This window comes from Panthera pardus, unplaced genomic scaffold, assembly GCF_024362965.1.
Source record: "Panthera pardus isolate Hobbes unplaced genomic scaffold, ASM2436296v1 HiC_scaffold_13, whole genome shotgun sequence".
Taxonomy (NCBI): domain Eukaryota; kingdom Metazoa; phylum Chordata; class Mammalia; order Carnivora; family Felidae; genus Panthera; species Panthera pardus.
Window position 1 is genome coordinate 26,798,885 of NW_026526688.1, and position 24,813 is coordinate 26,823,697.

Genomic DNA, 24,813 nt, shown 5'->3' on the forward strand with positions numbered 1-24,813 from the left:
ACCAAGCCTTTTGAGTTCCCTTTATCAGATAATGTCAAGAACACCTGGGTTAGCGTTCTTCCCACCTCAGTCTAGTGCTTATTCAGCCCTGAGCTGTGTTGAAATTGCACACATACTAGGTAGAATGTTATGAAACAGTTTTCAGTGCAGACAGCTGAGACCCAGTCACTTTCTCTGTTGAGTGTTTGAGCGATTACACCGTACTTCTGCTAGCTTGCTTAAAACGTATAAGGGGCCCCACAGGGAACAATGCCCATGACTTTTGTTCGTGCTCTGTATATAGCGAGAAAAATGTGGGAACTACAAACAGTAACTTAATGATGACTCAAGAAGTTCAGGAAAGACGGGTATGATATAATAAACAAACCTCAAGTCCTAACACTTGTGTTAGATCCTGCATTCCTTATACAGGCAGCTTCTTTGTGTTGTGTCAAGTGGTGTTTGGGGAGAAGGGAAGGGAGGGGAGCATTTCAAAATAAGATGTAGTAGGGGCTCCAGGGTGTCTCAGGAGGTTAAGTGTCTGACTCTTGATCTCAGGGTCGTGAGTTCAAGCTCCACATTGGGCTCTGCACTGGACGTGAAACCTACTAAAATAAGAAATAAAAAATTAGATGTAGTGAAGTTTCAACTTAACAATTTAAAACATTCTCGTATGTGATTTTTTGCTCAAGTTGTATAGACCAAATGCAATAAGAATCATACGCTGTCTCTTGAGAAAAAGGTTCTTTATTTTTTGAGAAAGGTTATTAATCCATTCAAAGACTGCACTCTACTACAACATTTTTTATGGCCTTGCTGACTAAAGTCATTTGTTCCAAGGCTCTATTTGACTGTCAGGTTTGGGGAGAAAATTTACTACTTCTGCTCAAGGTATAAGGGAATAGAATAAGATAAGCATTAGGAATTTCTCAAGGCTAAGAGGAATCTCTGTACAAAGAAGAGGAAGAAATTGGAGGCTGTATAACCAGAATGCCTCAGCCGGGGGATATTTCCCTAAGCTTGTGTCCTTGCTCCTCACCTTGCTTTACTGTCTCCCTGAGACGCACAAGATTTTATCACTTCGCTGCAAGAAGTTCCTAAAATCGATTGCCCTGACCCCTCTTCTGAGTTCCCGAAGTTCTTCTGTACCAGCTTGCTGGATATTTCATGAGAGTCGCCAGCATCTTAAAGTTAACACATTAAGAAATAAAACGTGGTTGTCCCCCCAGCCCCACCCTCCAGCCTATACTTCTGTCACCTGCTCATCACTCACATTCAGAATCTGTGGCAAAGCTGCCAATTCCCTGTTCTTTACGCTTCTGGGGAGACCTCATTTGTCACACTGCAGTGTGGTTTGGCGTTCTGCCCTTGGAGGAGCCCGAGATGTGATTACCCTTTGCATCTAGAATGAAAAGTTTGCTAATGAAGCTGGAGGAAAATGTTATGCTTTCAGGAGGTGACGCCTGAGCTTGCTTGAATCAGCCTTTCCCTCTCTTGCTCCCAAGTATAGGGCCATATATCTGCCTGGTGCACCTGTCATCTCTACAAGGCCCTGGACTAGTTTGCTGTAGCTTCTGGAAAGAGAAGAGTTGGCTACCGACTCCTTGCCATTGACGTTTCATCTCATTTGTCGGAATAGGTGGGCTTTGCCTCTATTTTTTTTTTTTTTTCAAGTTTTTATTTAAATCCCAGTTACCATACGATACGAGATTAGTTTCAGGTGTACTTTATGTCTAAGTGCATCTCTCTAGGTTTCTAGCCTTTGAACTGTACTTGAGCATGGAGAGGGTAACATAATTCTGATTTAAATTTTGAATTTTCTTTCTACTTCTTCATTTATAATTCATGCAAACTATTTCTGATATCCCCTAGAACTCTTGTGTCTTAAACATCCCTCCTGTAAGGCGAGTGATGAATGTGTTCCCGTGTGAGCTCTCAGATATGGAGATGGTGTGTTTGGGGAAACTATGCAGTGCTGTCGCCTAACTGCCCAGTTTCAGGCTTGGACTGTGTGACTCTTTGATGACTCGGTTATGAATATTCTGAGAGCTGTGGTTGGCCCCGTCACCATGTCCTCATACAGTCCTTACACATTCTCAGACCCTGTCATGCAGGGGCCACACCTAAAAGAGCACCGTAGAAGTAGGGCTTCCTTGGAGTTTGGTGGTTCCATGGACAGCAGTGGAGAAATCTTCTCCTCAGCCATGTTGAGTAGAAGCGATGCAAATAAGCATAGGCTCACATTCTGGTGGAAGGTTTTAGGTAGACACTTCTAGAAAATTCTGTACTTGATAACGGATAGGAGAATGTTAGACACGTTTTGAAGTTCAGATCAGTGATGTATCATCCACAGTTATGTATTTTCAACCAGCTAATACTTATTGAATATTTCATTCTAATTCAGAAAGGAAGGCATAAACAGGGAAAGATAGCTAACTACATAAAGTAACTAACTAGCTAACTAAGTAGCTGACCATGTGAAGTAGGTTTCAAAAGGGACCTAACTGTGCAGCCTGGTGTTTAAGAGTGTAAGGGTTTGGAATCAGATCTGGGTTTTGATCCTGGTTCTGACATTGGTGCTGTGGCCTGGGCAGGTTACTTCATCTTTTTCCTCCCAGTTTTCCCTATAAAGCTTTCTTTGTAGGCTTGTTGTAGGAGTTAAATGAGCTAATATCTGAATCATGCCTAGTGAATTATGGCTGATTTAGCTAGACTATCCTAGAGTAAAACACAAATAAAACATCTTCAAAGTGTATCACGATGCTGAAGGGTGTCCTAATAACCATGGCATACTGGAGGCAGGGCCACAAGTCTAGGGCTCCTTCATTTTCTATGATTAAGAAATGAGCGATCCCAGAACCTGGGATGGTGTTCAGAATGGTGGCTCTGACTGTTACAGGGACAGAAGGGAAGCCAGGGGCCAGGTTGGCAGACACATCACTACATCAATTCAGCAGAAGGAGAGTTCATACCAACCCCCAAACAAGCAGATTTAGTTACCAAAGTGCCAACTACCCATCATCAAGTGGAGGTGATGGGAAAGTAACATGATTACAATCCATGATACGATCATGGTACATGGAGGATATTGAGCAGAAGAAAAGATGAATAGACTAGGGAGTCAGAGAAGACTTCCTCTAAGTGGAAACACAAGTTAAGTCTTCAAGAACAAGGCAATAGACATTAAAAAGAGAAGAGGTAACTGTTTATCAAGCAGCAGAAACAGCATGTTGTAAGAAATGAAAACATGGGAACCAAAACATAACCCGATTCTCTTAAGATTGTATTTTCCCAATGGAGTTCTGTTTTTTCCCCCAGCGTGAAGACCTAGATTTTAAACCTGTTCTGGACTCTCACCCTGACCCACAGAACCTGCATCATCTGCTTGGGTAACACCGAACCAGATTTCACCTGGTAAGAACTGTTCTTGAAATGTTGTCTAAAAGTCCTGACCATGAAGCCTTTAAGAGCAGTGATATTAGATCCAACTCTGAGCTGGCTTCTCAGATTTCCACTCGACTGGTTCTACAACAAGTGCTCTGTGGGGTAGGGAGTTCCTCATCCCACTCACGTATATTCGCACTGAAATGAATTGCTCACTCCAGCCTTATAGTAATAGCCTCCAACAAACAGTAGATAGCTTAAAAGGCAGTCTTTTGTTAGACCTTAGTAGAAAGATTAATGGGTACCAAAGAGTTTTGTCTCCTTGGCTCTCAATCTAATTTATCATCAGAATTGCTTAAGGAATTTTTAATGCAGAGTCCCGGGACCTACTCCTACAGATTCCAAAGCAGAGCCTGGGTCTGTATTTAAAAAAAAAAAAAAAATCTCCCACAAATGACCCTAGTCAGCAGCTGTATCCGGGAGCCTTGGTTGAGAAGACAGCCTCTGTGTTCTCTGTCCACTGACCGTCGCTGATGGAATCTGACCAATCACACTCTCTTGAGTCGATACTGGAAGCCACGAGTCATTTTGGGCACCTTTCACATGGAAGTAATAAGCTCTGAGCTCTGATGACAGCAGCATTTCTCCTTGTCCACAGAGGCAGTAAAAGCCGGTCAGCAAAGAGACAAAAAGCAGCAGAGACGCAAGGCTTCAGAGATGAGACATGGCAGACATGTTCTGGCAGCTTTCCATTTCCAGTTTCTTCCGGAAGCCTAGCCCCCCTCCTGTCTTTGCTTCCGTGAGGTGTTTCTTTATCCTGTAATAAATTCCCGTCTCTGGCTCAAGCCAACACCAGTTGGTTTCAGTTACTTGGAATCGAGGAGCCCAACTACTCCAAGTCTAACTCAAACAGCCACTCTAAAGAACAGTCAGAGAAAACACTTTAAACACACTATGGTATGAAATATCAACTTTCTTCCCAAACAAGTCTGGAAAGGGGCTTGGGGGAGGGAGAAATGAAACACTCTTGCTATCGAGTAGTTTATTCCATAACTAACTTGGTACGAGGGGTACTCCTTTATGGAAACAAGAACAAAGACATTATATTGATTTGGAAGAAATGAAAGGGAGCAGTGGAAGGCACGCAAACGAGCAGGGCCCAGATGGGGCTCCCTAATGGAAAAGGAAATATAGCCAATCTTGTGGCACAGATGATTTCTGAGGCCGAGCCAACCTCAGTTATGCTGGTCCCGATCTGTACCTGCTGCCTCACCCTCTCTGAATCAGCCCAAGGCTGGTGGAGGTCTCTGAACCGGGCCAGGGTTTTTGACTGGTTGGGTTCAAACAATCAACACTGCCTAAGAAACAAATAGAGCACAGCTGTTCTCAAATGGGAAAACAGGCGAGCTAGTCTTTCCCGAAGGGAGCCGTCCTTGCCAAGCCAGGATGCCTTAAGGGTCTTCCTGCGCAGGGCATTTAAATACTCCTCTACTCTTGAACAGGAAACTCGTTCAACCCTCCTGGCCACCATCACACACCTGAAAACCAAACAGACATTCATCCAGCCAGGGGACTGGGAATTTAGAGCAGCGTCACTGAGCAGCTGCTTCCTCCCCTGGTAAGCCTGAGGCCACAGAGGCAACGTGGGCGGAGCAGCCCTGCTCCGTTGGGTCCTGTGGCCGCAGAACAGCCCCTGAGCTCAGCCGGCGGACGCCTGCCACTGGAAATAAGATTAGAAATGGGCCAGAGCAGTTCTGAGGCAGAAAAAGCCACCCCAAACAGAGTAAAATTGGGTTCAAAATGTCATTACATGCCACACTAGTGGTCTTTGAATTATTTCCCAGAATTCGCAGGGGCTCTACAGAACACACTGAAAAAGAGTGGGGTCTGAGTCTCCTCTCACCCCTGGATTCTAACAGAGTGGTTCTACCTTTGTCTATTCACTGGTCTTCTTGTCTCTTTGCAGAATGGATTCGTAACTAATAATAGTAGTAGCTCACACTGAATGTGTGGTTGCATGAGGGCTTGTACACACACGCACACCAGACACTATGCTAGGTGTTTCAGATGCCTCCGCATGATTCCTTCAGCCAAGTTCAAGTGGTAGATTCTGTTATCATCTCCCTGGCATAGTTGAGGAAACAAAAGTATCTTGTCCGAGGTCATACAGCTAGCAGGTGGGAAAGCCAGGAATTAAATCCAGCTCCCTCAGATCCTGGAGCCCTGATACTGTCCCTGGGATGGACCACAGGAAAAACCATCTAGGGGAGGAAAATGAAAAGTGAGCCTTTCGCGAGAGCTGTCATTCTCAACCTTGCCCACACACTAGAATCACCTCGGAAGCTTTAAAGATTATGAATGCCAGGCTCTTGCCCCTGGAGATACTGACTTAATGGATCTGGGTAACAGCCTGGGCATAAGGATTTGTTTTTAAAGACTGAGAACCACTGCCTTAGAGAAACAGTGATAGGAATTCAATAATTAAAATTACATGTCAACACTGATTTGAGAGTGTCAAAGACAGGAATTTCCCTCCTGGCAAATTACTCAGCTGATGGTATAAAAAGTGTCCTTTAAGAAGGAGAAAGAAACACAGCCAAACTCCCATAGCTCTGGAGCAAAGGTGGAGAAGACTGTTTTCTCCTTCTCCCCCATGGCTCAGCTATGACCTTGAGTACACACGGTGGTCACTTATTTGGTGGGGCTGACACAGAGGATAGCTGACATGAGGAGGACACAAGGAAAGATGTGGGAAAACTGTAAACTGGGAAATAAGGCCCTCCACCTGTGATTCCAGCTTTTATGTGCTCAGTCCAGGACCAAGGATAAGCTGAGGCCGGTGAAGCCTTGAGCATAAAATTTAAGGGGACTCCAAAAACAAAACCTAAAACTCATCCATCATGAAGATAAATAACATTTTAGTGCCATATTTAAAAAAATAAATATCAATGCAAAAAAAAAAAATCCATGGTGAACTAAATGTCAAGAATTTCAATACAGACAGTATCCAACAGGGCTCCAAGGGGCAGGGGTGAGGTGGAGTGAGTGGTGCAAGTAAGTGTAGGATTGGATCTTTCGTCTTCATTTAAAAAGGACTTTTTGGGACATTGATCTTGACTTTTAAAGTTTTTTGCATTAAAGCATTATTTTTCTTAATTTTTTTGTTCCACTGTGAATCCTAGTAAACATTCCCACAAGGGGAGTAAACCTCTTTTTGGCTTGTTCAGATCCTTCTGAACTGAGGGAGGGGAATATCACAAAAGCACCAGAAGAACACTAGCCTCCCAGAGGCCTGATGGGATTTCCTGTACCAGAACGACTCGGACAGAGAAAGAGCCTCATTGTTCAGAGCCAGCAGGTAAGGAGGGAGGGAGAGTGGAGAACCGTGCTCGGGGAGGCTAAGGTCAGTCGCTGTGCCCAGGGCAGGCTTGGAGTTCCTGTCTCTGTTGACTTACTTGGCTGGGAGAACACAGCTCTCGGTCATACAGGATTCTAACCCTGGTTAGAATCCCTTGGTCAGTTAACCTGTCTAACCTTCAGATCCTTTATCTGTAAAATAGAGCTAATAATGTACCCCCACAGGGATATTTTGGAGGATAGATGAGGTAATATCTATAAAGCACTTTGGACACTACCTGGTACGTTCTAAGTGCTAAAACGTGGCATTTATTGTAAGGTGACTATTCCATTTTCTAAGTCTGTTCTAGAAGCTCCACCTTCCTATCTCAGTCCACTTTTGGTACATTTCACTGCTCACTGATAACTCACCAGAGAGGTAGGCCAAATCAGTCAGGTTTATTACTTGTTAATAAATCTGGGAGGTTGTCACTAAAATGGGTCAGGGTTAGAGAAGGGAATGGAGAAGACTGGATTCTTTTTTTTTTTTTTTTTAAATTTTTTTTCAACGTTTTTTATTTATTTTTGGGACAGAGAGAGACAGAGCATGAACGGGGGAGGGGCAGAGAGAGAGGGAGACACAGAATCAGAAACAGGCTCCAGGCTCCGAGCCATCAGCCCAGAGCCTGACGCGGGGCTCGAACTCACAGACCGCGAGATCGTGACCTGGCTGAAGTCGGACGCTTAACCGACTGTGCCACCCAGGCGCCCCCTTTTTTTTTTTTTTAAATTTTTTTTCAACGTTTTTTATTTATTTTTGGGACAGAGAGAGACAGAGCATGAAAGACTGGATTCTTGACTCACGTTTAGAACTTACGAGCTGCGTGGACTTAGGTATAACCTTTCACATCTCTGAGCCTCTTTATTCTTTACTGAAGGAAGATTATAATAGTATCTTTCTTATTCTCCTCTTGTGGGACCATAGAGATAAAGTTGCAAAAGTGACTGGTAGTTGCAGACTCAGGTGGAAATAAGCTTTAAGGCATAATTTGCTATTATTGTTATTATTATTATTATTGTTACTTTTTATTTTAGAGAAAGAGAGCATGCACAGGAGTGGGGGAGAGGGGCTGAGCAGGAAAGAGAGAGAATCTTAAGCAGGCTCCATGCTCAGTGCAAAGCCCCTAGGTGGGGCTCGATTTCACAACCATGAGACCATGACCTGAGCTGACATCAGGAGTCCGATGCTTAACTAACTGAGCCACTCAGGCACCCCTAGGGTACAATTCGTTAAGTAGGCTCATTTTTTGTCTGGGCTGATTCACCTGGTGCTGATACAGAACTTCAATAAGACTTGGAAGTAGATTCTTTACCCGGGACTTTAAAATGATAACAGAAAGGATTGGGAGGAACAAAATTTGGACTATGGAGTGAACTACCTATTATTTGCTAAATTTTTACTTCAAGTAGAGAGACTAGACACTAGCTCTGATATTAACTATATTACTTCCCCAGTAGGGAACTTCTTAAAATTGGATAATTTTAAGAGGTATGACTTGGGGAGGGGCACCTGGGTGGCTCAGTTGGTTAAGCATCTGACTTTTGATTTCTGCTCAGGCCATGATTCTGCAGTTCATGGGTACTAGCCCCACATTAGGCTCTGCACTGTCAGCAGAGATGTCTGCTTGAGATTCTCTTTCTTCCTCTCTCTCTGTCTCTCTCTGGCTCAAAATAAACACATAAACTTAAAAAAAATTAAAAACAACGTAAAATAATAAAATAAAATAAAATAAAATAAAATAAAATAAAATAAAATAAAATAAAATAAAATAAAATAAAAAAATAAACAAGCACGACTGGGGGGACATGTCTCCCTCCTGATCCTGCCTAGAAGCACTTCCTCTGTTGTCCTAAGTTTGTATATTTTGATCTTCTTAAATGTCTCATGTGGTTACACATTCTCCATGAGTGCGTACTTGATCACTTCTTTTTCTCAAAGGTCATGTACTAATTCATGACAATTTTTAGTCTTTTTTGGCTGGAATTATTTACAATTCAAACTTAATTTTTTATTTGTTACTTTTATTATTATTTTTTTAACGTTTATTCATTTTTGAGAGACAGAACAGAGCATGAGTGGGGGAGGGGCAGAGAGAGAGGGAGACAGAATCCAAAGCAGGCTCCAGGCTCTGAGGTGTCAGCACAGAGCCTGACGGAGGGCTTGAACTCACCGACCATGAGATCATGACCTGAGCCAAAGTCGGAGCCTCAACTGACTGAGCCACCCAGGTGCCCCTACAATTCAAACTTTAAATGCAGTCATTTTCCAGCCATCATTAGAAAGTGAGTATAGAGTTATGATTGAGAGCATGGGCTCTGATACCATGCTATGTCGGCCACTAAATAAGTGGCCTTCCCCCTCTTAAGTGGGGGCACAATAGCCCTCGTCTCGTAGGACTATAGTGAGAAATAAAAAGAATCAGTGTTTATAATGTGCTTAAAATAGTGCCTAGCGAATAGTAAATGCTTCATCAGTGTTAGCCACTATTGTTTTGGTCGCAATTTGTGGAAGCTACTACCCTGATCTGTGCAATTCTGAAACCTAAAGCTTGTTCTATGGGGCAATTCTTGTGATTTCAAATACAGTTCCCTATTACACTTTCTTCAATGTTTGTGTCTCTCCGTTTCTTTGCTTTCTTCCTCTCTTCACAATGGCAATGGGAAGGATTTAGAGGTAGGATTTTGTATCTGAACAGTGTGACATGCTATACTGAATGATGTGGCTTATTCTTAAGTACAGCATCACAGCAGCATTGTATTTTATGCTGTGTTAGGCATTCCTTAGATGTATAAAATGAGAAAATAGTAGTGTGTTATCCTTATTAGCTTACTTTCTGCTGCTTCTTGTGTAGGAATGACTAAAACTCTACCATGATTTATACCAATACATATTTGAAGATTGGAATTATTAATTAAATCAGAATTTTAAAAAGAATGTGTGGCATGAAATCAGAGTTGATAAACATTCCTGTGCTAATTTATTTTAAAATGACTTTTTTTTTTTTTTTTTTGCTCAGTTGGTTGAGCATCTGACTCTTGATTTCGACTTGGGTCAGGACAGTTCATGGGATTGATCCCCTCATTGGGCTCCGTGCTGGCAACGCAGATCCTGCTTGAGACTTTCTCTCTCCTTGTCTTTCCTCCCTTCCCCTGCTCATATGTGCTCTCTCTCAAAATAAATAAATAAATTTAAAATTAAATAAAATGACATTTTTATTTTATTTAATATTTTTAACGTTTTATTCATTTTTGAGAGACAGAGCACGAGTAGGGGAGGGGCAGAAAGAGCCGGAGACACAGAATCCAAAGGAGGCTCCAGGCTCTGAGCTGTCAGCACAGGGCCCGATGTGGGGCTTGAACCCACAAACCACGATATCATGACCTGAGCTGAAGTCGGACGCTTAACAGACTGAGCCACCCAGGCGTCCCATAACGTTTTTATTTTAAAAGGAATATGTATTAATGTACAAACTTGAGAAATATAGAAAAATATTAAGAAAATTTAAAAATCAGTTATTATCCCATTACCCAAAGATTGTTAACACCCAATTTCTGTTTTGAGTTGGAAATAAGTATTTACAAGTGTAGACCATTTAAGAAATGACAAGGCACTTTTATCAGATGATCTCCTGTGATCTTGACAGCAGCTCTGAGGTGAGCAGTTTATATGTATATATATATACATATATATAAAATATATATATAAAATATAAATATATTAAATATAAAATATATTTATATATTTATATAATATATATAGTATATATTTATATATTTATATAATATAATATATATATAATATATGTTTATAATATATATAATATAAAATATATATATAAATATATATATATATATATATATATTTTTGCAGTTTATATTCTATTTTTTAAAAATGTTTATTTATTCCTGAGAGAGAGACAAAGTGTGAGCAGGAGAAGGACAGGGAGAGGGAGACACAGTATCTGAAGTTGGGTCCAGGCTCTGAGCTGTCAGTCCAGAGCCCAATGTGGGGCTCTAACCCACAAATCATGAGATCATGACCTGAGCCAAAGTCGGACACTTAACCCACTGAGCCACCCAGGCACCCTGGCAGTTTATATTCTAAATGGAAACTTAGCCTCTGAAAGGCTGATGCTTGGTTGAGTTCAAAGAATTGGTGAGTAGAAGACCCAGAATTTGTGTTGCAGTCCTTAACTTCAAACTCAGTGTTCTTACCAAACACAGCAGAGTAGATAATGTATGATTTATTTTTATTTTTTATTTTTTTATTTTTTGAGAGACAGAGAGTGAAAGCATGGGGGAAGGTCAGAGAGAAGAGGAAGAGGGAATCCCAAGCAGGCTCAACACTGCCAACACAGAGCCTAATGCAAGGCTCGATCCCACAAACCGTGAGATCATGACTTGAGCTGAAATCAAGAGTCAGACACTTAACTGACTGAGCCACCCAGGCGCCCCCGTATTGTATGATTCTTTTATTTGAAGTCCTGGAAGAGGCAATGCTAACCTATAGGAAGAGAGGTCAGATCAGTGGTTTCCTAGATGGTGGGGGCAGGGAGGCGCTGAGAAATGATGGGAGAGGGGCTTAAGGCACTTCTGGAAGAATGAAATATTCTGTAACTTGATTTGAATGTTGGTTACACAGATGTATACATTTGTCACAACTCATCAAATAATATGTTTAAGACCTGTACGTATCACTGCATATACATTATACTTCAATTTTAAAGATCATTTTTCTATTTTAAGTGATAGGAATAGGCAGTGCTGTAACACCTTAGTGAAGCAAAAATATCATTACTTTATTTCATTTGTTTTGATATAAATGATCTTAATGATCTAAGCAGTCATCTTCCCTTTCCTTGTTTATTAATTTCCCGTTGCTGCTGTAACAAATTACCACACACCTAGTGGCTTAACGCAACCCAAATTTATTACCTCACAGTTTTACAAGGCAAAGGACCCAAAGATGGGTGTTGCTGGGCTAAACTCAAGGAGTGGGCAGGGCTGAGTTCCTTCCAGAGGCTCCGTGTGAGAATCCATGTCCTTGGTTCAAAATGATGGTTCAAAAAAAGGAATTTCAAATGAGTCATAAGCATATGAAAAGGTTCTCAGCCACATTAGCAATCAAGGAAAATAAAAAATCATAATGCCTATCATAGGAAAATGGATAAATTGTGATCTAGTCATATGATGGCAGACTCTACAGATACGAAAATGAATGAACTGCAAATATAAACAATAGCAGGGATTATAAATATACTCATTTGTAATATTGAGTGAAATTAGCCAGTCACAGAAGACCGCAGAATGCCTGATTCCATTCAGGTAAGGTTAAAAGAAAAAGTGCAGCACCAGACCGTAGTATTGAGGGATATACTGTTAATAGGAGTATAAAGAGAAGCGAAGCAATCAGAAGAAGAAGGAGGAGAATGAGGGGTGGGTGGAGAGATGGGATGCATGGTGTTTGGGAGGAGGATGAAAGGGATTTTGGGGTGCTGGCAGTTCCCGTTTATTGACCTGCGTGGTGGTTATATGGGTATTTATGGGTATTTATCTTGAGATGATTGTTACGCTGTGTGTTTTTGTTTTGTATACTCCTTTGTATGTATACTCTACTTCACAATGAAAAAGTAAAGTGCACACACACACACACACACACACACACACCAAAATGGTTCAAGGCAAAAAGGGCCATCAGAATTCATTAGGAGACATCCAAGAATCTAGGATAATAATGGAAAAAGGAAGCACAAAATTTAACTTCTGGTTCACAGGGACCCATGCAAAAAGGGAAACAGGTAATGTTGTATAACTCCTATTGTCTGATAAAAATAAGCACATGTTTGCCAGGAAAGACAAAGATTTCTCTGATTCCAAATTGTGGTCAGAATGTTACGCTCATTGTTAAGGTAAGAACAGTGTATTCAGTTGCAGGTTTTCTGAAGACCACAAAATGTTCCTCAAATGGACATCACTTAACTGAACTCTTGATAAAAGCTGAAAGCATGACATTAAATCATAGCTCAGTGAAGGCATTTCTGAGGAAATCTAAGTTGACACAGTCCTGTGACTTTCTGGGGGCAAGGACATAACCCGTGCTGTAGGAACTCTAAAAGAATTCCAGCTGTTTCTTGAATGTAACCTTCTGTACTCTTTCGTATGCACCCTCCCAGAGAAGTGTCAGTGTCCCAGCTGACTCTCTCTTTGTAGGAGGTTTCCTCAGACCCTTATTCTAGGCCTGATTTTCTCCCATGGCTCTGTTGGCTTTCTCTTCTTTGACCTTGACCTCAACTTGGCGCTGATCACAGCTTTCTACTGCTGAGCATGACTGGCTCTCCAGGTTAGGTTGGGGCTAGTAAGGATTTCTTTTTTTTTTTTTTTTTCTTTAAATGTTTATTTTTGAGAGAGAGAGAGCACAAGCAGGGGAAGGACAGGGAGAGAGAGAGACAGAGGATCTGAAGTGGGCTGTGTGCTGACAGCAGTGAGTCCCAGTGTGGGGGCTCTGAACTCAGGAACCACAAGATTATGACCCGGGTAGAAGTCAGACACTCAACTGATGGGGCCACCCAGACACCCCTGGGCGAGTAAGGATTTCTAAGCATGACTGGCTTGGCACGCTGTACTGAATGTAATGGATGCACTGTCTTCTTATACTTCTCCCTCGTCTTCAAGGCACCACACCCCTCATCCCCCAACTCTGCAACACAGCACGGTGATTAAAAGCGTGGGCTTTGGGGAGCCTGGGTGGCTCAGTTGGTTAAGTGTCTGACTTCGGCTCAGGTCACGATCTCGTGGTTCATGGGTTCGAGCCCCACATCCGGCTCTCTGCTGTCAGCAAGAAGCCTGCTTTGGATCTTCTGTCCCCCTCTTTCTCTGCCTGTCCCCTGCATTCTCTCTCTCTCTCTCTCTCTCTCTCTCCAAAATAAGCATAAAAAAAAAATGAACGTGGGCTTTGGACTCACACTCTGTGGTTTTGAATCCTGACCCTACCACTTGATGGACATACCCTGTGTCTCCCTTTGTGAAATGGTGATAATTATACCATTTACCTCACGTGTAGGTTAAATGATGTAAAGTGGGGAGACTGTCTAGCGGTGTGGTTGAAAGCACAAACTCAGGAACCAGACTGCCTGGGTTCACATTCCAGCTCTACTGCTTACTAGCCATGTGGTCTTGGACAAGATTCTTAGCTTTTCACCCTACAATGGGAATAATGTAACATCTGCCTAAGGGTTGTTGTGAGGAGTAACTGGTTAATATTTATAATGTACCCAAAACAGGGCACATACCAAATGTTTTATCAGTGTTTGCTAAGTACAGGGTTAGATGCCTGGCATATAGTAAATTTCAATACATGTTACACATTTTAATTGTTTTCTGCTCGCGTGACTCCTCTTCCTCCATCTGCCTGACTATAATGTTGATCAAGGAGTAAGAATCTAAGTGCAAGCCTTGGATATTTCTTTCTTTTTTTTTTTTAATTTTTTTTTTTAGCGTTTATTTCTGAGAGAGAGAGAGAGAGAGAGAAAGAGAGAGAGAGAAACAGAGGGAAACAGAGCATGCACAGGGGAGGGGCAGAGAGAGAGGGAGACACAGAATCTGAAGGAGGCCCCAGGCTCCGAGCTGTCAGCACAGAGCTCAAGGCGGGGCTTGAACTCACAAACCTCAGATCATGACCTGAGCTGAAGTCAGATGCTTAACCCACTGAGCCACCCAGGCGCCCTAGGCCTTGGGTATTTCTAATCAAAGTCCTAAGATGGGGTGGTGGCAAGACCCTTTCCCCCTCCAGTCACAAAGCTGCTGCTGCAGCATCTGAGAAGAAGCAAATCAGCAACAGGAAAGAAGGAAGCTAGCATAGAAAAGTAAAAAATACATAAGAGGAGGGGAGCAGAGAGAGAGGCAGTGAGGGACAAAGAGACAGAGACCTAATGTGTTGTCATGGTTCTCGTGTCTGGAGTCTCAGAAGTTTCTTGGTTTTCTGTCTTTGTGATCATGGTTGAAGAAAGAGCTCTTCTTGTTATTCTGTGAGCTACCCCTCCCCCCCCCCCCCCCCCCAATAAATCTCCTCTAAGCAAATTCAAGTCAGGTGTCTGTCTCTTGCTATCCAAAGAATCCAGAAAAACACCACTAGTTTGGGAAAAGTCACCTTCTAGTTTTTTAAAAAAAACTTTTAATGTTTATTTATTTTTGAGAGAGAGAGAGAGAGAGAGAGAGAGAGAGAGAGAGAGAGAGAGAGAATGAGCGGGGGAGGGAGGGGCAGAGAGCAAGGGAGACACAGAATCCAAAGCAGGCTCCAGGCTCCAGGCTCCAAGCTGTCAGCACAGAGCCCGATACGGGGCTCAAACTCACGAACCATGAGGTCATGACCTGAGCTGAGGTCAGATGCTTAACCGACTGAGCCACCCACACACCCCAGTAACCTTCTGTTCTTAATCTAACTGGTCTAACTCTTCTACAGCCCTTAGTCTTCTGGGAAAGTGCACACCTGTTGAAATACATTCTTTGCACAAAGAACTGTGTTCAGCACTGTGGTACATCCAGAGTTATAGAAACCTGGGTTATGGTTGTCAAGGAAATTAAATATGTTAACTTCACAATACATTTTAGAAAATGGAAGTAAAGAGATTTACCTAGAAAACACACTTCGGAAGTGTGGTATAATAAAAACTATATTTGGTCTTTGTCCCAGGTTCCTGGCAGAGAACTGCAAAACCTTTTGGAATTTTTATTTATTTATTTATTTTGAGAGAGAGAAAGCACACACATATGAGTGGCGGAGGGGCAGAGAGAGAGGGAGAGAGAGAATCCCAAGCAGGCTCTGCACTGTCAGTGTGGAGTCCGACATGGGGCTCATGACCCTGAGACCATGACTTGAGCCGGAATCAAGAGTTGGACACTTAGCTGACTGACCACTAAGGCACCCCACCTTTTGGAATTTTCTAAGTGATGGGAGTATCTTATATTATTCATAACAACCTCCCTTCTGGCCAAATCTGAGTTGGTGCCAATGACATGACTCCTGGTAGACCCTTAGTTTCAGGGGAAGAGCTGGCCACACCAGGAAGACCAAGCCTTATGCCCCACCAGCAGGGAGAGGAGAGGGCCTGGAGATTGAGCTCAATCACTAATGGCCATTGATGCCATAAATCATGCTTATATAAGGAATCTTTGATAAAAACTCTTGATCAGTGAAGTTCTGAGATGTTTCTAGGTTGGTGGACTCATTGAGATCCTGGGAGGGTAGAACCGCTGAGAAGGCATGGAAGGAAACTCTGTGCCCTGCACGCCTCCCACACTTTGCCTTGTGTGTCTCTTTCATTTTGTTCATTTCTTGAGTTGTTTACCTTATCATAAAACTGTCATTGTAAATATAGCTTCTTTGCTGGCTTCTGGGAGTTGTTCTAGCAAATTATCGAACCTAAGGGGAGCCTTGGAAACCCTCAATTTTTTCTTTTTGGAATTTTTTTAAACAGATGTGTAATTGACACATAACATTTTAGTTTCAGGTGTACAAAATGATGATTTAATATTTGCAGTCAGCTGAGCACAGTGTGCGTGGCCCAGGGACTCCCCTTGTGCTGGTGTCTGAAGTGGGGCAATCTCGTGAGACTGAATCCTTCACTCATAAGATCTCATGCTTACTCCAGGTGGTTAGTGTCAGAACTAGACTGAATCCTGGACACCCACTTGGTGTCAGAGAATTGCTGTTGGAACCAGGTAAGAGCTATGGACTATAAGAACTTTCTTCGGAAAAGCGGCCAAGCGCTCAGTCCTCCGTTGCCTCCAGCAAAGCACTTTAAGACAAAGCACAATAGTTAACAGATCTTTTTGAAATGAAAGAAAATATGTCTGTGTTAGATGAGTAAACAACATCAGGTGGTATAGAAAATTCTAAGGCCCGGTATGCTACCTGGTGTAATCGTGAGCTCCCATTTTCATGTTCACATATCAAGTTTATCCAACTTGTGATTTATTCTGCCAGAACTTTTCAGAGTGGATCCAATGATCTTACTGTGTAAAAGCAATGCCATGGGATTAGATGGTGTCAAAGATAATAGAAATTGTAGTGGTGAGGGCGTTTTGTAGCATATTTACAATAGCCTGTGACTGAACTGTCTGTGTGGCAGACTCCATAATAAGGCAGTTCTGGGGGCCAAATTATGCCCATCAAAATATGGCATTATATGCCCAGTCAGTCCTGATTCCAGTTTACTCTTTCATAGGATTCAGCTTTACTTTTCTACAAATACATTTATTGTCTCTTTGACCCTTCTGTTCTTATATTTTTATTTGTATTTATACTTTCAGTATTTGGAGTGAGGTGACTCTGGGGCCTAATTCATAATGTGTCCCTTGGCAACAGTGGAGCCTTGGAACTGGTGCCTGTGTACCTACGTGCTCAGGGTGCCTGGAGACAGTGAATAAGAGTTTGGAAATAGTAAGGTTTTTAGGCATTGAAACTACAAACCTCAGATGCAGGAGAGCAGAACACATTATCAGTCTTTGAGGGTTTGGCATTAGACAGATGGGGTCAGACCCAGCACAGCTCTGTCCTGGGTTCTGTGTATATTTCACTTGCCTCCTTCCCATCTTTTTTCCCTAATCTACTGGGGTGGGGGTTATATACCATCTCATTAGGACTTTTCCATGTTGTTAAAGTATTAATGAGTCATTAACAAGGGAATCGAGTTGATGAGCCATGTATAGTTTACTTAATCATTTTCTTATCGTGGGTCATTTAGGATGCTTCCAAAATTTGCTTTTGTAAATACAGCTGTAATAAAATCTTTGCTCATAAAGCTTTTTCCGCATTTAGGGTAAAATTATGCAAATTAATTCCTGAATATTTTAAGGCTTTTGACACATTTGCCGAATAATTTTCCAAAAGGGCTCTATTTTCTAAAGGGCGGTGTCTAAACGTACATTTTTCTGTGTTCCTCTGCCAGCATTGAGTATTATAATTTTAAAAACCTTTGCGAACATAATAGATGAAAAATGGTCTTATTGGTTTGATATGTATTTCTTCAATTATTCGTGAAGTTACACACTCTTTCCTCTTGTGCTTGTTAACCACTTATTTCTTCTTTTTTTATGCGTTTCCCAGCTCTGGATTGTTCTTCTCCTCATAACTTCTAATTGCAGAGAGCACTGGGGAGGGTGGGGGTATATGCAGCAAAATTTGTAATGTTTTAATTTAAATTCCCATCCATCCAGTGTAATATTAGTTTCAGGTGTACAATATAGTGATTCAGCACTTCCTTACAACATCCGGTGCTCATCCCCACCAGAGCCCTCCTTGATCCCTGTCGCTCATTTTCCCCATTCCCCCATCTGCTTACGCTTTGCTAACCATCAGTCTCTTCTCTATAGTTAAGAGTCTGCTTCCTGATTTGCCTCTCTCTCTTTTATGCGGCAATTTTAAATAGGGTGATAGGGGGAGACCTTATTGAGAGGCGGCATTGGAGCAGAGAATTGAAAGAGGTGAGACAATGTGCCAAGGTCAGTCTGGGTGTAAATTGCTTCTGGCAGAGGCACTGGCCAAGGCAAAGGTTCTGAGACAGGAACATGCCTGATGTGTTCCAAGAATGGCAAAGAAGCCAGGGTGGCTAAAATGGAGTGATCGGCAGGTAGAAGAATAGAAATTGAGGTCACAGAAACCAACAGGGTGGATCCTGTAGGGTTTCAGGGAGTGATGGTAAGGATTTGGGCCTTCTTCAGTGTGAGACATGAGGTCCTGGGAGGTTTTGAGCCACAGCGGTAACATGATCGGTTTTGGGCTGCATTAAATACTGATGGCAGGGAGTCAGGGGCAGAAGCAGGGGGAGCAGTTAGGAGACTCCTGCAAATACCCAGAGGCTGCACTTGGCAGTGGAGGTGGTGAGAAGGCCTCTGGTAGAGCGAGGGGACTCTTTCATACCGTGAATGTCAAGTGTGATAAAGGGCGGAGTCAAGGACTATTTCTTTTTAAGATATTCTTAGGTCACTCTATGCACAATAGACCCGTAATTAATGTTCCCGAACATTTCTAGAGTTAAAATGAGAAAGAAATTTGCTCATGGAGAGAGCTCCAGGTATTAAGGCCATGAGAAGTAACTCCCGCCAGGAGAACTCAGAAGGAGCCATGGTTTATCCATTTAAATGAGATGACAAATAAAAGTGATAACAAGACTGTGGCATTGGGTCCATCCTTTTACAATCTTCATATATTTATGCTTAACTTTAGTTAATTGGATTAAAATGAATATTTACTATGTTGGCAACCAGTTGTGGTTCTTAGACAGGATTTATGACTGATGTTGTTTGAACACACCAGCACTTATAATGATGTGATTTAGTGTTCACATTGTGTTTGGACTGTTAGGCATATTGAAAGTCGGTGACACATTAGATTTTTTTTTTTTTTTAATGTTTTGAGAGAGAGAGACAGAGCGTGAGTGGGGGAGGGGCATAGAGAGAGGGAGACACAGAATCTGAAGCAGGCTCCACACTCTGAGCTGTCTGTACAGAGCCCGTCGTGGGGCTCGAACCCATGAACTGTGAGATGACCTGAGCCGAAGTTGGATGCTTAACTGACTGAGCCACCCAGGCGCCCCAAAAGTGGGTGACACATTAAAGATAGAAAGAACTCAAATGATTTTGTGTAGATGTAAGCCATTTTGTTATTTAAGATGGGTTCAGTTAAGAATGAGGGATATATGATATGAGTCATCATTTTTTTGTGTGCATCATCATTTGTAAATGAACAGGTTAATATATAGTGTGTATTTCATTTTCTTGTCTAAAGTTTAAGAGAAAAGAAAAAAGGAGTCATGCGGTCCCCACTGCAGAGACTAAAATGTGCTGGTTCTGTGGGTTGACAGAGGAGTGGCTGGTTGAATATCCTTGTGAGAGCCTCTATTTTATGAAAGTTTGGCAGTCGCATTGCCTCGCTGTTCTGGGGTTCTCAGTGATTTTAGCTGAGCTGTGGAATGAGCAGAACAGAAAGGCGAAGTGAGGGGGTGAGGGAGCCACTGAAGGTTACTGTCATCCCCGTGGCCTGGCAGTGTGGCTGATGGGAATGAATGCCAGTGACTGGGAGAAGGTCCGACGTCAGCCCGTTGCTCTGTAAACTGGGGCAAGTCATTTGACACTTTGAAGTGTCACATCTATTTATTTGTAAAAAGGACATAATTTGTATCGCCCTGCCTATTTCTTAAAGTAGCTGTGTGGCTCAAAACTGAAAGTGATAGGACATAAAATTGCTTTGCAAACACTAAAGCATTGTACAAATATAAGCCCGTATTATTGATTTAGCTACAAGGCACATTATTTATACAGTGGTCTCCCCTTTCTGCGGTTTTGCTTTCTGCCATTTTGATTACCTTTAGTCAACTGCAGTTGGGAAGCAGATAATCCTTCTTCTAATGAATATTGGAAGGTCAATAGTAGCCTAACGCTATGTCACAATGCCTGTGTAATTCACCTCCTTTCATCTCATCATGTGCGTATTTTATCCTCTTAATAACACAAGGAGAAAAAGAGCGAGCATGGTGTAATAAGATATTTAGAGAGAGAGGCACATTCGCATAACTTTTATAACAATTTATTGTTATAATCGTTCTATTTTATTATCAGTTATTGTTGTCAAATCTCCTAATTTATAAATTAAACTTGATAGGTACATATGTTTAAAAAAATTTTTTTAACGTTTATTCATATTTGAGAGAGAGAAACAGAGTGCAAGTGGGGAAAGGGCAGAAAGCAAGGGAGACACAGAATTTGAAGCAGGCTCTAGACTCTGAGCTATCAGCACAGAGCCTGATGTGGGGCTCGAACCCACGAACTGTGAGATCATGACCTGAACCGAAGTCATACACTTAACCAACTGAACCACCCAAGCCCCCCGGTACATATGTTTATATAGGAAAAAACATAGTATATATAGGGTTCAGTACTATCTGTGGTTTCAGGCATCCACTGGGGGGTCTTGGAATGTATCCCCCCACAGATAAGGGGGGACTACAGCACATATAAAATATATATGTTATACCCCAAGAGCATAGACACATTCTTTCACCATCCTCAAATCTGTATTAAGTTTTATGGGTATAAGTAGTCCATTATTTTATAATAATTTTTTTTCCTATGGACCTGTTCATTTTATAAAGATCATAATGAGATTTAACCTTTAACCTGTGTGTGTGTGTGTGTGTGTATGTGTGTGTATGCATGCGTGCGCATTTGCACTGTTAATTGTGGAAGAAATGTGAACAAGGCCTTACAGAAGGTAGATGAAGCTTTACCGATGACTTAGTCCAGTTTCTCCATTTTAAATTGAGGCTAGAATCCATAATGTTATGTGGTTGATACCCAAGAATACACAGCTTGTTAGAGCAGCATCAGTACTGGAAGCCAGGTTGACACTCAGCTGAATATTCTTTCATTTTGCTTCTATCAAGTATCATACAATTTTTAATACATTTTAGCACAGTGTTATACCCCCTATATATTATAGAACTTTCCTCCACCAACAGTCTCCTTTCCCAAGCAAGAAGTGTCCACAGTCTCACTTAAAGCTTTATAGCTAAAAAAAGTAGAGGAAGCAGAGGGTATATATTTTCAGAGCCAAAGCTAAGCCAGAATTGCTTTTCTCCTTACCATTAATTTGCCTCTTTTGAAATTCAGGTTTTTTTCCAGGTATCTATGAAATCTTATCATATGTGATTCACCTGACAGTTTCTCTTCTGAAGAAACATTTCTGGAAGCCCTACATAGTGACTTTCATAACATCTCACATGCTATCCTACTCTTCCAGAAGGCCAGGAAAGGTGTTTTATTTTTTTTAGTTAGGGCTCTTTTATTAAGGGTAAGTCGGAGGCTGGATATTGTGAGGGCATTGACGTCTCTGCCACAGGGTTCTTTCTTGACATCACCAGAAGCAACCTTGTCCCTCCTGTGTCATACTGATGATTTAATTTCCTTCTTAGAATTTATAGCTGTCTGAATTGATCTTCTCTATTCACCTGTGTGTTTATTCATTGTTTTTCTCTCTTTTCATGAGAACATAAGCTTCCTGAGAGCAAGAAGCTGGTCTGTGTTATTCGTCAGTGTACCTTGCGTATTTAGCATTTGGTAGGCAATCAACTATTATTAAAAAGAATAAAAGAATTGTGGGGTCAGTGAGTTGAACATATACAAAGTTTTGGATCCAAATTATCAAATAACCTCCCCAAAATGTCAAAATTTACAATCTCATTAGCAATGTCTACAAGGATCCTTTCCCTTACATCCTCTAAAAACCTGGGTATTATAACTTAATAAAAAGTTCTGTTAATGTGGTAGGCAAAAAATTTAAAAACTAAGTCTTATTATTCTTATTTTAATGTACATTACTTTAAGTACATTTTTGAAAAATTTTATTCAGACTAGTTAAGATTTTTTTTTGTTTTGAGAGAGAGAGAGAGAAAGAGAGAGAGAGAGAACAGGGGAGGGGCAGAGAGAGAGGGAGACACAGAATCTGAAGCAGGCTACAGGCTCTGAGCTGTCAGCACAGAGCCCAATGCAGGGCTTGAACCCACGAACTACGAGATCATGACCCGAGCTGAAGTCAGACGCTCAACCGACTGAGCCCCCCAGGCACCCCAAGATTTATTTTTGATGGTGGTAACACAAAGGGATAAACTTTTGTTTATTCTCAGTTAGTCTTCCCTGAGAATGCTAGGTAAATCAAGGTTACTGTGCCAGCCTGTCTCAGTTATGAAGATCAAACATGTACGAAGGCGCTTTCAGAAGTAAAAACAAGTCACGCAATCATAATGACTTGTTACACTCAGGGTGGGAGGGCAGAGAACAGTCATGGTTTTACTCAAATGGTGTAGTTAATAAAGTACAGTAAAGATGGCTTGTTATATTTGGTGGGACATTGATGGTGCTCAGAACTAAGAGAACTACCAGTACGGATAGAAATGAAGAAACTGGCTGACTCTTTCCCCAACCACTTATTCACCCACAGAGCATTCATAGTGAATCCTCCCACGAGACCTCATTGCTCACAAGGATCAATGCACCCCCGTAACCAATGCACTTCGTCCTTGCAAATGCACCCAGGAAGAGAATACTTGGGATCCGAAGGGCTCTGGCTCCAGTCTCTCATGTATATAGGTCAAAGCTACCTTTTCATTTTTTTATAGAAATATATGTTTTTTTTTCTTTAAAAATTTTTTTTAACGTTTTTATTTATTTTTGAGACAGAGAGAGACAGAGCATGAACGGGGGAGGGTCAGAGAGAGAGGGAGACACAGAATCTGAAACAGGCTCCAGGCTCTGAGCTGTCAGCACAGAGCCCGACGCGGGGCTCGAACTCACGGACCGCTAGATCATGACCTGAGCCGAAGTCGGCCGCTTAACCGACTGAGCCACCCAGGCGCCCCAATGTTTTTTTTTTCTGATGTTAATATCATATCCTTTTTTGTTGTTCTTTTTTCAAATTTGTATTTACATTCTAGTTCATTAACATACAGTGTAATATTGTTTTCACAAATTTAACCGTGGCTCCGTGAAATATGTTTCTATCTTGGGGCTGGCTTCATTGTAAGCCCCTCTTTTCCTTGCCATTGTGGCAGACCACGTGTGATGGGGTGAGCAGGGATGCTGTGGTGGTGGTCAGGGAGTGGTGAGAGAACCTTTTAGGGGCATTGTAATCGGCTCTGTCACTCTGCAGCTCTCCAGAGACTTCAGGATGACCAGACTCAGTCCTCCCTCTACTCAGTTCTGCGTGTTTTGGTCTGTTGATCTTCCCAGTGTCTGTAACCCAAAGCAACATATCTTTCTTGACATGTTTGGAAAGGGAGATGCTGCTAAGATTATTGGACTCACCGGGAAAGTTCTGGTGTTTACACAGTGTAGTACAGGGCATTATTCTAAGCTGAAGATTGCATGGGTATAGACATCTGTGAGGTCAGTTTTTCCTAACCATTTTAATAAAACTAAAGAGAACCTGCAAACTTGACACAGTCATGTCTCAAAGGAGCTTTGGTATTTGATAAATACTTTTCCTTTTCTAGGGTTTATATTCTAGTTATTACATTTGGAAATAGAATGCACACTCATCATAAAATGCCTAAGCTTCCTCTTTGGAATTCAATATAATTAAAAGCAGAAAGTATTTGTTAAGCTTCTAGTAATGCCAGCCTTATGTGAGGAGTTTTGGGGGACACCCAAGAAGTACAAGTCCTGTAAATGGTGTCCTAATTATGTAAAGTAATAAAAGCCCATTTCCAGTTTTCAGTTCCCAATTCATTCACCTGAGAAATGCTTTCTCTGGATAGGACAGGATAATTGGCTCCTTTAATTGGTCCTAACTCTGCAGAGATACATGGAAAATGTTCCCATGTGATTCATTCTGTGGCTGATACCTTCCTTTCACGTGCTTGAACTATAACACATTTATCACACCCGTAGGTTGTGAGCTCCAACAGGGCCAGGTAATTCAACTTTGGAAAAGGTGGTAGCTAGAGAAAGAGAGAGTCACACGATTCCCCTAAGAGGCGTGAAGGATAGAATATAATGATTTTGAGTTTCCCTGTGGTTCTTTACTTGGTATTTGAAAATGCCTTCCCTTATCAGGATCATTGATACCTAGTCTTTGCCTCCTAGCCCTGTGAGATTGCTGTGTGAAGGTTGATTTTCACACCAGATTGACCCTTCTTTCTAATTTCTTGTAGGCTTAAAGAAAAACCCACACCAGCTTTACTGATATGTAACCCACATGCCATACCAGTCACTCATTTGCAATGTATGTTCATAGATCTGTGCAACCATCCCTACAGTTGGTATGAGGACACTTTCATCACCTCGAGAAGAAACCGAATATTTTGTAGCTGTCACCTCTCTGTCCCTCCATCCCCTCCAGCCCCAAACAACCACTACTCCATTTGCTTCTTCGTTTTTAATCTCTGAAGCGCTCATGAATCAGCACTCGATATAAATCTCCAGTCTTTTCCAATCAGTTCTTCCCTGGTCCTTGATGTGTGCCCTCCCCTTCAGTCGGAGCCAGCGCACTGAGGGAACAGAACA

At 41.9% G+C, this 24,813-nt stretch overlaps 1 long non-coding RNA gene across 2 annotated transcripts in view; it reads left to right on the forward strand.

Moving 5' to 3' along the window:
• Positions 1-1,337: 1,337 nt before the first annotated feature.
• Positions 1,338-24,813, forward strand: part of LOC109277247 (uncharacterized) — a 156,459-nt gene continuing 132,983 nt past the window's right edge. For both annotated transcript variants that reach the window (XR_002085055.2, XR_002085054.2), the window contains exons 1-3: positions 1,338-1,618; positions 3,298-3,393; positions 6,591-6,721. This is a non-coding gene — a long non-coding RNA (uncharacterized LOC109277247). The remainder of the gene's footprint in view (positions 1,619-3,297; positions 3,394-6,590; positions 6,722-24,813) is intronic.